This window comes from Pleurodeles waltl, chromosome 10, assembly GCF_031143425.1.
Source record: "Pleurodeles waltl isolate 20211129_DDA chromosome 10, aPleWal1.hap1.20221129, whole genome shotgun sequence".
NCBI lineage: Eukaryota > Metazoa > Chordata > Amphibia > Caudata > Salamandridae > Pleurodeles > Pleurodeles waltl.
The window spans coordinates 1,060,816,140-1,060,829,238 of NC_090449.1; the positions used below are offsets into that span (position 1 = coordinate 1,060,816,140).

Below are 13,099 nucleotides of genomic sequence, written 5' to 3' on the forward strand. Positions count from 1 at the left end.
TTCCGTGCACTAAGTAACCTAGCAATCAAAGGCAGGCCGCAATCTCAAGGCCAGTCCCCACTACACAGCTGCTTAGGAAATCACAGCATGTTCACCTGCCCAAAGCCCAAAGGGAAAGAGTCTTGAGGTACTCTGTGCTCCCTAGTGGCACACAGGCAACTTTTCTGTTATGGTCTGAGTCTGATTAGATGCACGTTGTGGTGGGGAGTGCTTAATAACTTCAGGTAATATCTCATAATGGCAGCTGAGTCAACAACTTGGATCACCAATTGGGCCTAGATATGTTTCTCCCTTCCTTGAGGCCAGTGGAGCAAAGGCGGGCAGGTGGTGTTCTAATGCACCACAAGGGGGCACGGGAGGTTTGAGCTCCAGCACTAATCAACCAGGGAGGCTTCAACGGGAGCCCAGCCTGCCAGTAACTGGATTGGAGTAACTGCATATCCAAGCAGTGTTCCCATTTCACATCACCACCCACCCCTTTCCAAAGAAGAGCAAATGGGCCCAGGCTATGTAATTTTTTCACTACAGCTGAGCCTTCCTCCTGTGGGAGAGTCTGGAGGTTTACTGATCTGGGCAAAGATCTTCACAAAATAAAACTATAAACAACGACCACTTGTTTGTTCTGACATTTTGGAAATATCCTTACTGGGGATTCAACAAGAAAACGTACACACACATAATCTGTACAATCGTTCATTAGCGAGACATAAGAAGTCTCTGGTTCTTGTAACTTTAGATCACTAGTTAGCCAATGGTGGCACTAAGATGCTAACCCTCATGTGGTGATTTCAATATTAGGTTTGAGCCCCTTGAATGTATGAAACTAATAACAGATGAGGAAGATGAACAGATGGGGATTCCTGCTATTGACTATGCCTTATGCGTTCTCCATATGGTCGTAGCCAGTCAATTAGCTTCTTCAACTTTGTCCCACGGCCTGTGGGCCTGTAATGAAAGGTCTTTGTCAGACCAACATAGATCACCTACATTTACCAGAGGCTTGTATATTAGCCTGATTTAATACATTTTATTGGATATTTCTATCTGGCATAAAAGGATTGATTTTATAGTCAATGCTAGGTCTGACAGCGATCATTACCCGTTGATCATGAGACTCCTCTAGGCTTGTTAATTCTGTCATTCAGGTTGGGAACAAACACAGGTTCGTCATGTGGCCAAGAACTGGAAAAAATAAGAACACAGTAGTTTTAATGTATCAGAGCTTTTTCCAACCTTTTTGAACCCTACATTAATTGTTCAGTCAACCACATTCCATTAGTTAAGCTTCATGAGCAATTATTTGCTGAATTAAAGGATCATTTCTGGAAATCATTTTATAATTTATCCAAAGACCTCCAGATATACAGGCTCCTCTCCTTGGTTCACCCAGGAGTGCTGTAAGGCCAGATCTAAACTAATTATAGTTGTTAAGCAAGGCTGTCCCACAGGAATTAACCTTGCTAGGGCTTATTATCAGAAGACCCCATGTATAGATGATCATCAATGAACTGATCAACTGATCTCCACTCTCGCCCGGGCCCCACCCCCTGGGACCCTGGACCCCAACACAGCCACCACCAACCTGCATAGCTGGACAGAAGATTGCACCAACACCCTCGCACCGCTCAAAAAAAAAACAAACACCTCCCACAGAATCAAGGCCAGCTGGTTCACCCCAGAACTACAGGGATCCAAACGGCTATGTCGCAGAATGGAAAAAACCTGGCACCTTGACCCTACCAACTCCAACCACATCAATTTCAAGGATGCCCTACGCAAACATCACCAACCGATCCGCACCGCCAAAAGGACCCACTTCAAAAACCGCATTGACGCCAACGCTCACAACAATAAAGAGCTCTTCGGCATCATCAATGAGCTCTCCACCCCCAGGACCTGCTCCAACGAACCCCCGCCATCACAGGAGTTCTGCAACTCACTGGCAACCCACTTCCATCGAAAGATAGAAGAAATCCACAATAGCTTCAAACCCCAGACCCACCAGCTGACTACAAACACCCAAGAACCCAAAGCTCCAAGCAACACCCACCTCATCCACCCCTGGACCCCCGTCAACATAGAGGACACCGCCACCACCATGGCCTCCATCCACTCCAGATCACCATCGGACCCCTGCCCACACCATATCTTCAATAAGGCAAACATCATCATCGCCCCCCACCTCTGCAACACCATCAACAGCTCCTTCGAGTCAGCCACCTTCCCAGAAAGATGGAAGCACGTAGAAATCAACGCCCTGCTAAAGAAACCAAAGGCAGACCCAGACGACCCCAAGAACTACCGGTCGATCTCCCTCCTCCCCTTCCCAGCCAAGGACATCGAAAAAAACATAAACAGCCAACTATCCCAGTTCCTGTAAGACAGCAAGGTACTCAACACCTCCCAATCCGGATTCCGCAGAAATCACAGCACCGAGACTGCACTCATTGCTGCCACAGACGACATTAGGACCATGCTCGACGAAGGAGAAACAGCAGCACTCATCCTCCTGGACCTCTCCGCAGCTTTCAACATGGTATGTCATCACACTCTCCGCACACGCCTCCACAATGCTGGAATCCGCGACAAGGCACTCGACTGGATCTCGTCATTTCTCTCAGGCAGAACCCAGAGAGTCCGCCTCCCACCGTTCCTGTCAGAAGCCTCCAGAATCATCTGTGGCGTCCCCCAAGGATCTTCGCTCAGCCCCACGCTCTTCAATGTTTACATGGCGCCCCTCGCCAACATCGCACGAACCCACCACATCAACATAGTTTCCTACGCAGACGACACTCAGCTCATCCTCTCCCTCACGAAAGACCCTACAACTGCAAAGAACAACCTCCACAACGGACTTCACGCCATCGCCAGCTGGATGGAATCAAGCCACCTCAAGTTAAACACAGACAAGACAGAAATCCTCATCTTTGGCACCAACCCCTCAGCTTGGAATGACTCCTGGTGGCCCACCTCCCTAGAAACCGCGCCCTCACCCACCACCCACGGCCGCAACATAGGCTTCATCTTGGACTCCACACTCAGCATGACTCAGCTGGTCAATGCCATCTCCTCTTCCTGCTACAACACTCTCAGCATGCTCAGCAAAATCTTCTAGTGGATTCCCGTCGAGACCAGGAAACCGTCCCCCACGCCCTGGTCAGTAGCCGATTGGACTACGGAAACACCCTATATGCAGGAATAACAACCAAACTCCTAACAAAGCTGCAAAAAATTCAGAACGCATCCGCCCACCTCAATCTGGACATACCACGCCACGACCACATTTCCCCCCACCTCAGAGACCTTCACTGGCTACCAATATCAAAGAGGATCACCTTCAAACTCCTCATCCACGCCCACAAGGCCCTCCACGACACAGGCCCGGCCTACCTCAACGACAGACTCACTTCCACACCCCCACCCGTAATCTTCGCTCCGCCAGCCTCACCCTTGCCTCCATCCCCCGCATCCGCCGCACCACCGCCGGAGGAAGATCCTTCTCTCACCTAGCCGCCAAGCCCTGGAACTCCCTACCGCTCCACCTTCGCCAGACCCAAGACCTCTTGACATTCAGGAAACACCTCAAGACATGGCTCTACGACCAATAGCTCCCCCCCAGCACCTTGAGACCCTAACGGGTGATTAGTGCGCTCTATAAATCCTTGATTGATTGATTGATTGATTGAATTAAGTGTGCTTCCATAAGATTAATATCAAACGGAAGACCTGATTGACTGTTCCTATTTTTGCTGTGAAACCTACTTGAAGGGATGCCAAAATGTTGTACTGCATAATTCAGTTCTCCAATTTATTACGGACCTCGCGAGCAAAAAACATTTGAAGGTTACCGAAAAGGCTTTTGGGCCAATAGTTTGAGGGATGTCCTTTATCGCCTTTTTTATAAACTGGTATTATTTCGAGCTCCTAGCCAGGTGGATTGAACTTGGGCACCTGCAACGATAAAGTTGGACACCATGTTGATGTGAGGTACCCAATTATCAGTTCTGACTGGAATAGATCTCCCTGCATTTTGCCGGGCAGAGGTGCCACACCTGGTTTTAAGCTCTCTATGGCAGCCAGGGTTTCAAGTCATGAAGAAAAAAATTTGTGTGTAAAGGATGTAAAAGATTATCGCTCACTATTGAGTGGACACTGCTCTGGGGGCCGTAGCTAACGCTAATTCTTCTACAGAGTATAGTTGTGCGAAATGATGCTCCCACTTAGACAGTTCCATGTGGATTATGGTAGTGGTAAAACCCTTAGTGCTTCTGGGGGCAAGATTATGCCAGAATAACACCATGTCCCTGCGCTTAGAGGCCCCAAGTAAGTCTGACCCGTTATCTTCCTCCCAATTAGGTTTGCAAGAGCACAAGATCATCTATACATTGTCCTAATGGACCTAAGAGCTGCATTTGATCTTGTTCCAAGATCTCTACTTTGGGGAACACTTTGGCCCATGGGAGTTTCATCTTCCCTTCTTAACATCAATCCAAGGCTCCATGAAGGCAATTGCGACCAAGTTAGATGGGACAATATTGGTGAATTGTCTTAACGCATTCCTGTCAAGATGGTGGTGAGAAAAGGGTGTGTCCTGGCCCTACACTCTGTTCATTATATATACATGATTTAATTGACCATCTCAATGGTTGCATCAACGATTCTCCCAAGTTAAATGGGCTAACTGGTCCGGCACTATTGTTTGCCAATGATACCATTTTAATCTCATGGACCCCTAAGGCCGTGGGAAACCTATTAGCATTCTTTCAATCATATTGTACATTTAAGGGCTTGGAAATAAACACCTCTAACTCAAAGACAATGATCTTTAACCCACATAAACGTTATATGGGGAAAATCAGACTGGGAGATAAGGTGCAACATAGAGTTTTTAGTTTTGAGTATCTGGGAAATAAGCTTGATGACAGACTTTGTTGGCAGTCACATCTAGAGAAGAGTAAGGCCACTCTCACCCACAGGACAGCTGCTATTCTGAAATTCTTTAAGACAGCCCAATCCAGGGCCATCTCACCAGCGGTTGAGGTCTACTGGCCCAAAGGCCAAACTGCAGCAGCTTTTATGGTGCTGAAATGTAGGGGAACTAATTTGTAACCCATCAAGATCACAGAGTAATCTCCACCCGAGAACCCCTTTAATTCCCTTATTTATGGATATCCTCCTCAAACTTATTGAGCTCTCTGCTGCCCTGCAACCTCTTTTATTTTGGATTAGGCTGTGGGCTACTGTGGAACTGCACATATATAGAGAAGCCTTAAAGGAGATACTGTCTTTGGCCTCCTCCTCTCTGGCTGACTTAGATAATCAGCAGGAAGGCTCCGTCTGCGCTGCTGCGCCCCCTGGCAATACCAGTTACTGCACAAGACTGCGCAGGTCCTCAGGCAGCGTGGTCAGTCACAGGGCCCTCAAGAATTCGATCCACAGGAGTTATGAATAGTTTTACCAGGGATTGACCACATATCCTACTTCCGGCATCCGCTCTCACAGAGTGCTCGGGCACAGGCTTGTTGCTCCTCTCAGCAGTTGCAGTAAGTTGTAAGCTTTTATATGGCACTCGTCTGGCTCACTTCCACCATTTTAGTAGTATTGCGCTTGTTTACTGTGTTCTTTTCGCTCTTATATTGAGTCAGTTGTCGGTTCACAGTCTTGGATCATCATCTGTCCTTGTTGCTCTTATATTCAGTCAGTTGTCGGTTCACAGTATTTGGGTCATGATATGTAGGGAATATCACTATGTGCTACTCTTTCCTTTATTATTCTATGATGCACAAGTGTAGATTAAGGTGGATTGTGTCCTCTGACAGCCAGAGCCTCACTTAAGTGCAGCCATTTGGCGCGCACACTGTCTGGCGCCCCCTTCACACTAATTTGACATCTATCATTTATGTTCAGCCTCGTATGGTTTCCTTCCATGGCTTCAACACTTTCTCTAGATTGGTTTTCATGTATGTCCGTAATCAGCATCAACAGAAAATTGGAAACAGTACAAAAACATATTTAAACCAAGTATTGGAAAATACAAAATATATGGCTTTCTGTTAGGAGAATTGTTTGGTAATAGTTGAGGGAATCTGTGTGTGCTGCTTCCAGCGATGCAGGAAAGAAAATACCATAATGAAACAACATCATGGTCAACAACAATATGGAAGCTCAGGGGAGAGCCCTTTCTAAAACAGAGTTAATCTGCATCCTCAAAGAAGAGTGCTATGAAATGGAGTCAGAAGATGACTTGAGTTGAAAGTGTTGAACTTAAAAGGCATACACACCTAAAGACTGCATGGTAGACAATTTATAAAATGCGACTCATTTTGTTGCACCTTTAAGAAAGTGAATATACATGCACGTCTTTACTTGGTAAACAAACAAAAAAAGCTGTAAAGGTTATCATTACAGCAAAGCAATACAAATGAGTTCACAGGGGCATTAGTGATTAGCCTGTGTGGGTAAGGCATCCAAACAGCAAGCACTTCCTAAACAAACAAGCTACTAATCAACAATTAAATTGTTATTGCGTCTGCTAAGTAAATACACAAAAGAGGATGCAATGGTTCTAGTCTAACAAAAGGAATGTTAGTCAGCTAAAGCTAACTTTGATGCCAAGGAGACAACATAACCATCCAAGAAATACCAAGGCCCAGATGAACAGCCAATCAAGCAATAGCTAACTACAACGAAAACACATTGCAGGGGGTTGGCCCAAAGCCCACTCTCTTTATGTGTACTTCTTTTTGTACTTTTTTTGAAGAATGTATTATATTTTAGGCAGGTAAAACCATCTATAGCTAGACCCATAATGAAGCCAGCATTATAGGCAATATATTATTTGCTGTATTCCATTCTTACATATTTTGCCAAAAACAGGAACCAGCAGATGTGATGGGGATAAGGCCAGTAACTTAACTCTGAAGATCATACAGCATTTGGACAGCCAACAAGGGTGGGACAAGAGTCCCTATTTTCTCCCAAATGGTGAGAATTGATTAATTCCGTTGTTCAGGACACTGGTGTGATCTCCTTAGCGCAAGAGAAGTTAAATGGCTCATTTGTTACACCCTACCCAAAAACACAGAATAAAGACAAATTAATATGAGAGATTATGTCTGACACTTTGGAACACAAAGTACAAAGCATTGGGTATTGGAATGCCGTAGAAATGGACGCACATTATGAGTGCAATTTTTGAGCGCCAAACACCAACAAAAACTGCAGTTAGGTGTATTCTAACCAACTGGCGTTATTCTACTTTAATTTCTATAACTTCAGGCTCTCCATTTCAGTGGATCTGAGTAGACCATACACCTTGACTAGTGGCATGTCATCTCGGACCAGCTCTAAATCGCCTTAGGCTTCACATCCTATGTTTCAGACAATGCGCTTCCATCAAATCATGAACCTCCACAAGCAAAATCGAAGCATATTTGTGGATTCCTCTCTGTTGTCTTAAATCACAGAGTAATTTGAATGTCTCATTTGCCTTGGTATCTTGGGTAAAATCGAAAAGGAGAGGACTGCCAACAGGCACACAATTACAAAGAAGTGACAACGCTAAAAACCCTAATTAACTCCACACATGAATGTAACTTCCTGCGATGGTAAGTGTACTACCCTGTGAAGAAACATATTTATTTATTCTGTGTTTACAGTTCACACATTTATCTTTGGTCTGCAAACAACAAAATGGCCACTGCTCATCTGACAGAGCAGCTCCATTGTTGTCTAGCCCAACAACCCCCAACAAATCTGCTGTCCAAAATAGCATGCCAGATGAGGGAAATTTGGCCACATACATCCAGATTACTTATCAAAGGCAGCAGTGTCTGAGACACATCAGGAGGATGATTAGTCCTGCACAAGAGACCAGTATATTCTGAATTAGAGAAAGTTATTGAGCAAGGAGACACTACCTTTTGTTTTAGGACATTCCATCAATAGCTACAGCATCCATTGGCTTAAACTCTACCTGTACACGGTACAGGGAGACTGTACCAGGTAAACATAGGGCTCATATTCTGACACAATAAAGCCTCCTTATTGTAAGAAGGCATCAGGGTTTTCCACCCTATATACAGCTACTTACTCAACCGTGCCAATTTGAGTTGTGCAGTTGTTAAGCTGCTGATGAAGGTTTTCAGCAAGGGGATCTGTATACTCAAGAACAGGTTGACAAACCTGGGCAGCATGAGCATCCTAATGAATACAATGCAGCCAGCCAAGATAGCCAAAGATAGACACCAGAAGCTTAGAGAATGCTATCAGCTTAACTATTACACAGTATGATATTGATGTCTCTATGAACCGAAACCTCAACATACTGCACTGATGTGGTGGGCTTATACAGTAGAAAGCGAAGGGTGAGATGAGCAATTTTAGCCATTAAAGGTAGAACTTCTGATTTATGCTAGTTAATTTCCAAGCAGGAAACGCCCCCAAATATAAGGAACACGAATACAAGGTGGACATTCCCACAAATCCAAAGTACTCATAACAGTTTATAGATTAGCATCGGGTCCTTTACGTAAAGTAGGATGTCATCCATATACAGTGACAAAAAAACCTTGTGATTTTGAAAAGCTAATCTCCTACGCTAGTGATTCTTCAGGGCCAGTACCTCAATAGCCACTGTCAAGAGCAGCAGATAGATGGAAATTCCTGTGTGAGAAGCTTGCATTATCTTGATAAGTCAAGTAATGTATCTATTGATCCTGATCCTGGCTACAGGACACTAAGCTCAAAAATGGGGATCATAAACATGAACCACTGAAACATCCTAAAGAAAATGACCAACTGCAGGGAGTCAAACAGTTTATAAGTATCCTGGAAGGAACTGCACTAAAATGTGGACAGAGAAGGTAAAGTAGAGCAACCAACAGATGCAACCTGCTTAAGATACAGATTCCAGATATAAAACTAGAAGAACCCAGTATAAGCAATATTGTGGTAATGACCTAACTAGAATTTTATAATCCACAGCAGTGCGAGACAGAGGTCTATAAGAAGCACAGCTCAAGGCCTCTCTTCCAGGCTTTAGAAAGGCCACAAATTGAATCTCACTGAATGATGGGGGAAAGGGACCATGGTGCTTCTCCTTCTCAAGACAACCTGGGATGACATTTGAATGGCAGTCTAAATTTGCTACCCGAGTGTTGGTCTTTCACGAACACTAAGTCACCAGTGCAAATGCTGGATGGCCGAGCCCTTCAAGCAACCCTGGCCCGGCTATTGGTGCCTCTCATCTTGTGAAAAGTGTTGCTGTTGACGATAGGGTCTGTAGTCCATTCTGAATGATGCAGGATTGTGTCAGTACTACCCACCCCATGCTGGCAGGCCCAAGCACATGTACAGTGGTGGAGTGTGTCCATATTCTCTAAGGAATCCATAGGTGGTCCGTTCCATGGGTTGGTGGTCCTTTGGAGGATCCCTTACAGGCTTCCATGGTGTTCCCACATGGGCTTGGCTAAGATCAGGATATCATGATTGAAATGGCTGTTTTAGGAATTAGCACTTCTCTCAGAGGAGTCTAACTACCAAATCGCAGATTCTTTGGAGGACCCCTCGCAGGCATTCATGGTGTTCCCTCATGGACTTAGCAAAGATCAGGATGTCATGGCAGATACTCATGACGCCTGACAAACCAGTGAGCATTTCTTGGATGGTATTCTGAAATACTTCATCGGTGCTCAATATTCCATAGTTAAGTCATCTGTATTGTCAGAGGACGACATGGGTGGAACAGATGGCATTTCCACTTGGTCTCCGTGTTTGGGAACAGCATGTCCACGCAGATAGACTTCTCCAGGTTGCTTTTGTTTCTTTGCTTCTGCTTATGGAGATATCCATGGTGTGGGGCCATTAACCTTTTCAATGTTGCCAGCCCGTTCTAATTTGCCCAAATTTTCCTCCACCTAGGGCATGAGGTGGACTGCTATACGCCAGTGACGAAGAGCTACTGGTTATATAGATGGATCGATATGTAGTCGCAGGACTTTGTGTTTCAGACAGTCAATCCCTTGGAACACACTTTTAAACTCTGACTGGATGTTTGACAGCTCTTCAATTTGTATGCCGAATGCAAAGAAGATAAAGTCCTATGTTTCCGCTGTGTGGCCACTCGCTTGCATGTCATGAGCTTTGTCTGCCATGTAGATTGTGGTGTCTACTTTTGTTTCACTGTGGGACATGGACGACCTGAAACTCCCTAGCATGGGCAGTGGCTGGGATAGGTGATATGGCCTTTTCAAATTTTGGGCAGTTAGGCAGCTCTTGGAAGGTAGTCCCCAAACATGAGGTCTATGGAAGCTCCTGTGTCGACTGTTGCGATGATGGTATGTTGTGCTACTGGGAGCTGGCACTGTGGGAGCAGGCTCCTTGTGGAGCGAGCCCTATTTGCCAATCTGATGCTGGCCCTGGGGGCTGACACTGTGCATAGAAACTGGGTCTGGTGTGTGACTGCCCGGCAGCCTCGTCAATCGATTTATTTAACCTTCTACACACATAATGTGCATGGCTAAACTATTCTTCGCATGCCAACTAGGGAAATCACACATCACCCCTCTGCTGACGCACATAATGGTAAACACTACAGACTCTTGCTGGCTGGACTCCTGAGAGCCAAGCGAGTCTGGCTCGACTCCTCCCCTGAATTTCCTGGCGAGCCTACCTTCATGCAGAACGTGAAGAGCCCAGTCTGAAGTCCCCACTGCACAGAGATGAAATTAACCCAGCAAACAACCCACGGAACAAACACCCAGGAACATTAACTGCTAAAGCTGTCCCGTGCGTTGCTGCCTAGATTCCCACGTCTATGGGAGATGTGCTGCTTCAGTTCGGATTTTCTCCTCCGAATTATGGGACCTGTAGTCCTATTTTATAATGGAATGAACAGGACTACAAGTAACAGAACTCAAAGAAAAAAACCTGGACTGGAGCAGACCATCACGCAAGGACCTGGGAAACTTGGCAGGGTTGCACGTGCTATATCCCTGACCCTACCGAGGCCTCAGATGCACCACCCGTGCGGGACGCGCTGCAGGGAGAAGGCAGCAAGGTCTGCCCGGCCTGCCCCACCCCGGCTCTAGGCGCTGCAGCGTGGGCCGTCCCGTAAACCTCACTCCACCCACCCAGAGGGGAGGGAGGCGGCAGCAGCCGGGTCCTAGAGCGGCTGTGACCCGGTGGAAGCCCCGGTTACCGCCAGGGCCGAGACCGGCTTCACCGGCCGCCATCACGGGCCGCCGGCTGGACGAAGCCAAACTGTTTACACACCGAAGAGGCACGTGCAGGCGCCCCGTTCAATCAGACAGCCAATCAACGCGTCCTATCACTGTGCTGCGCAATCTGATTGGTCGAAGTGCCGCAATGGCTCCAATCCCCTTTCACCTTGCAGATTACGGACTCCCCCCTCGCAGGATGTCTTTGATCACGGGATTGGCTGTCATGCGACCCGGAAGTGGCAGAACCCCTGACAAATGTCAACCCTTTAAATCAGTGAGGGGCCGCGGAGTTTAGGCTGAGTGCACGGGGGTCCGGTCACCCAGCGGGCCGGGGGCACCCTAGAGGCTAAGAGGGGACACGGGCAAGGAGGCCAGGTGAGTCTCAGGCGCATGGCGGCCTCCGGGGGTCAGGCTGAGGATGTGGGCGCTCCAGGGGCCGGGCAGCGGCTTCTCAGCTGGCAGGAGAGGGCAGGGGCATGGCCAGGTGCTCGGTGGCCTTCTGGAGGCAGGTGGGGTGGTGAGGCACCGTGACCTGGGCGTAGGAAACAGAGGGCATGGTCACGTGAGTCTCTGGCACCGGCTACTCCTCAGTGTCAGGCTGAGATTCCGGGGACTCGCCAGGCAGCAGTCTGTGAGCAGCCAGGACAGGCCATGGGCATGGCCAGGTGAGCGTGGCAATGTAGGCCAGCCCCTCAGTGATTAACTGAGGGATGGGAGACTTCAGGGCCAAGCAGTGGCCTCTGACCATGCAGCAGTCTGTGAGCAGCCAGGACAGGCCATGGGCATGGCCAGGTGAGCGTGGCAATGTAGGCCAGCCCCTCAGTGATTAACTGAGGGATGGGAGACTTCAGGGCCAAGCAGTGGCCTCTGACCATGCAGCAGTCTGTGAGCAGCCAGGACAGGCCATGGGTATGGCCAGGTGAGCGTGGCAATGTAGGCCAGCCCCTCAGTGATTAACTGAGGGATGGGAGACTTCAGGGCCAAGCAGTGGCCTCTGACCATGCAGCAGTCTGTGAGCAGCCAGGACAGGCCATGGGTATGGCCAGGTGAGCGTGGCAATGTAGGCCAGCCCCTCAGTGATTAACTGAGGGATAGCAGACTTCAGGGCGAAGCAGTGGCCTCTGAACAGGCAGGTGTATGGCCCAGCCAGGACAGTGATTGGCTGTGGGATGAGAGGTTTCAGGGCTAAGCAGTGGCCTCTGACCAGGCTGCAGTCTGTGGGCAGCCAGGGCAGGCTGTGGACATGGCCAGCTAACCTCTCAGTGATTGACTGAGGGATGGGAGACTTCAGGGCTAAGCAGTAGTCTCTGACCAGGCAGGTGTATGGCCCAGCCGGGGCAGGCTATGGGCATGGCCAGGTGAGGGTGACCTGGCAGGCCAGTCTCTCTGTGATGGGCTGTGGGATGGGAGAATTCAGGGGTCCCCCTCTTGCCGGCAAGCTAAGGCAGGTGGTGGATTAGAAGCTCGGTTGCAGAGTGCGAGCAGTGAGGAGATGGCAAAAGTTTGGTTAGGTTTGATGGAGCAGGAGCACTAATAGTTTAGGCTCTTTTTATCAACTTGTGCAAGGAGGCATATTGGGTGGTAGCTTTTGGGCTGTCTCAAATCAAACGGGGAATGAGGAGATGTTGTTTGGAGGACCTTAGCATCTTCCTGACATGATAATGTCTTACTAAAAAAGGTAAACTAATCTTACAGAAAGTCAAGACGCTGATTCGTACCCTGCTTAGGCAACCCAATAAGTTGGAAGGGAGTCTTCACCCAGAAACGTTTCGTGGTGTGTGTCATTTTTGGCCCCCCCTCAGCCAGAATTGCAAAATAACTTTAATAGTGGTCACCCTGACAACACTTTAGTACTATAGACGTGCAGTAACTGGATG

At 47.7% G+C, this 13,099-nt stretch overlaps 1 protein-coding gene across 3 annotated transcripts in view; it reads left to right on the plus strand.

The window, feature by feature from the left end:
* Nucleotides 1-11,461: 11,461 nt before the first annotated feature.
* TBC1D5 (TBC1 domain family member 5) overlaps nucleotides 11,462-13,099 on the plus strand; it is a 1,391,198-nt gene continuing 1,389,560 nt past the window's right edge. For all 3 annotated transcript variants that reach the window (XM_069212078.1, XM_069212077.1, XM_069212079.1), the window contains exon 1: nucleotides 11,462-11,597. The gene's annotated coding sequence lies outside the window, so the exon portion shown is untranslated. The remainder of the gene's footprint in view (nucleotides 11,598-13,099) is intronic.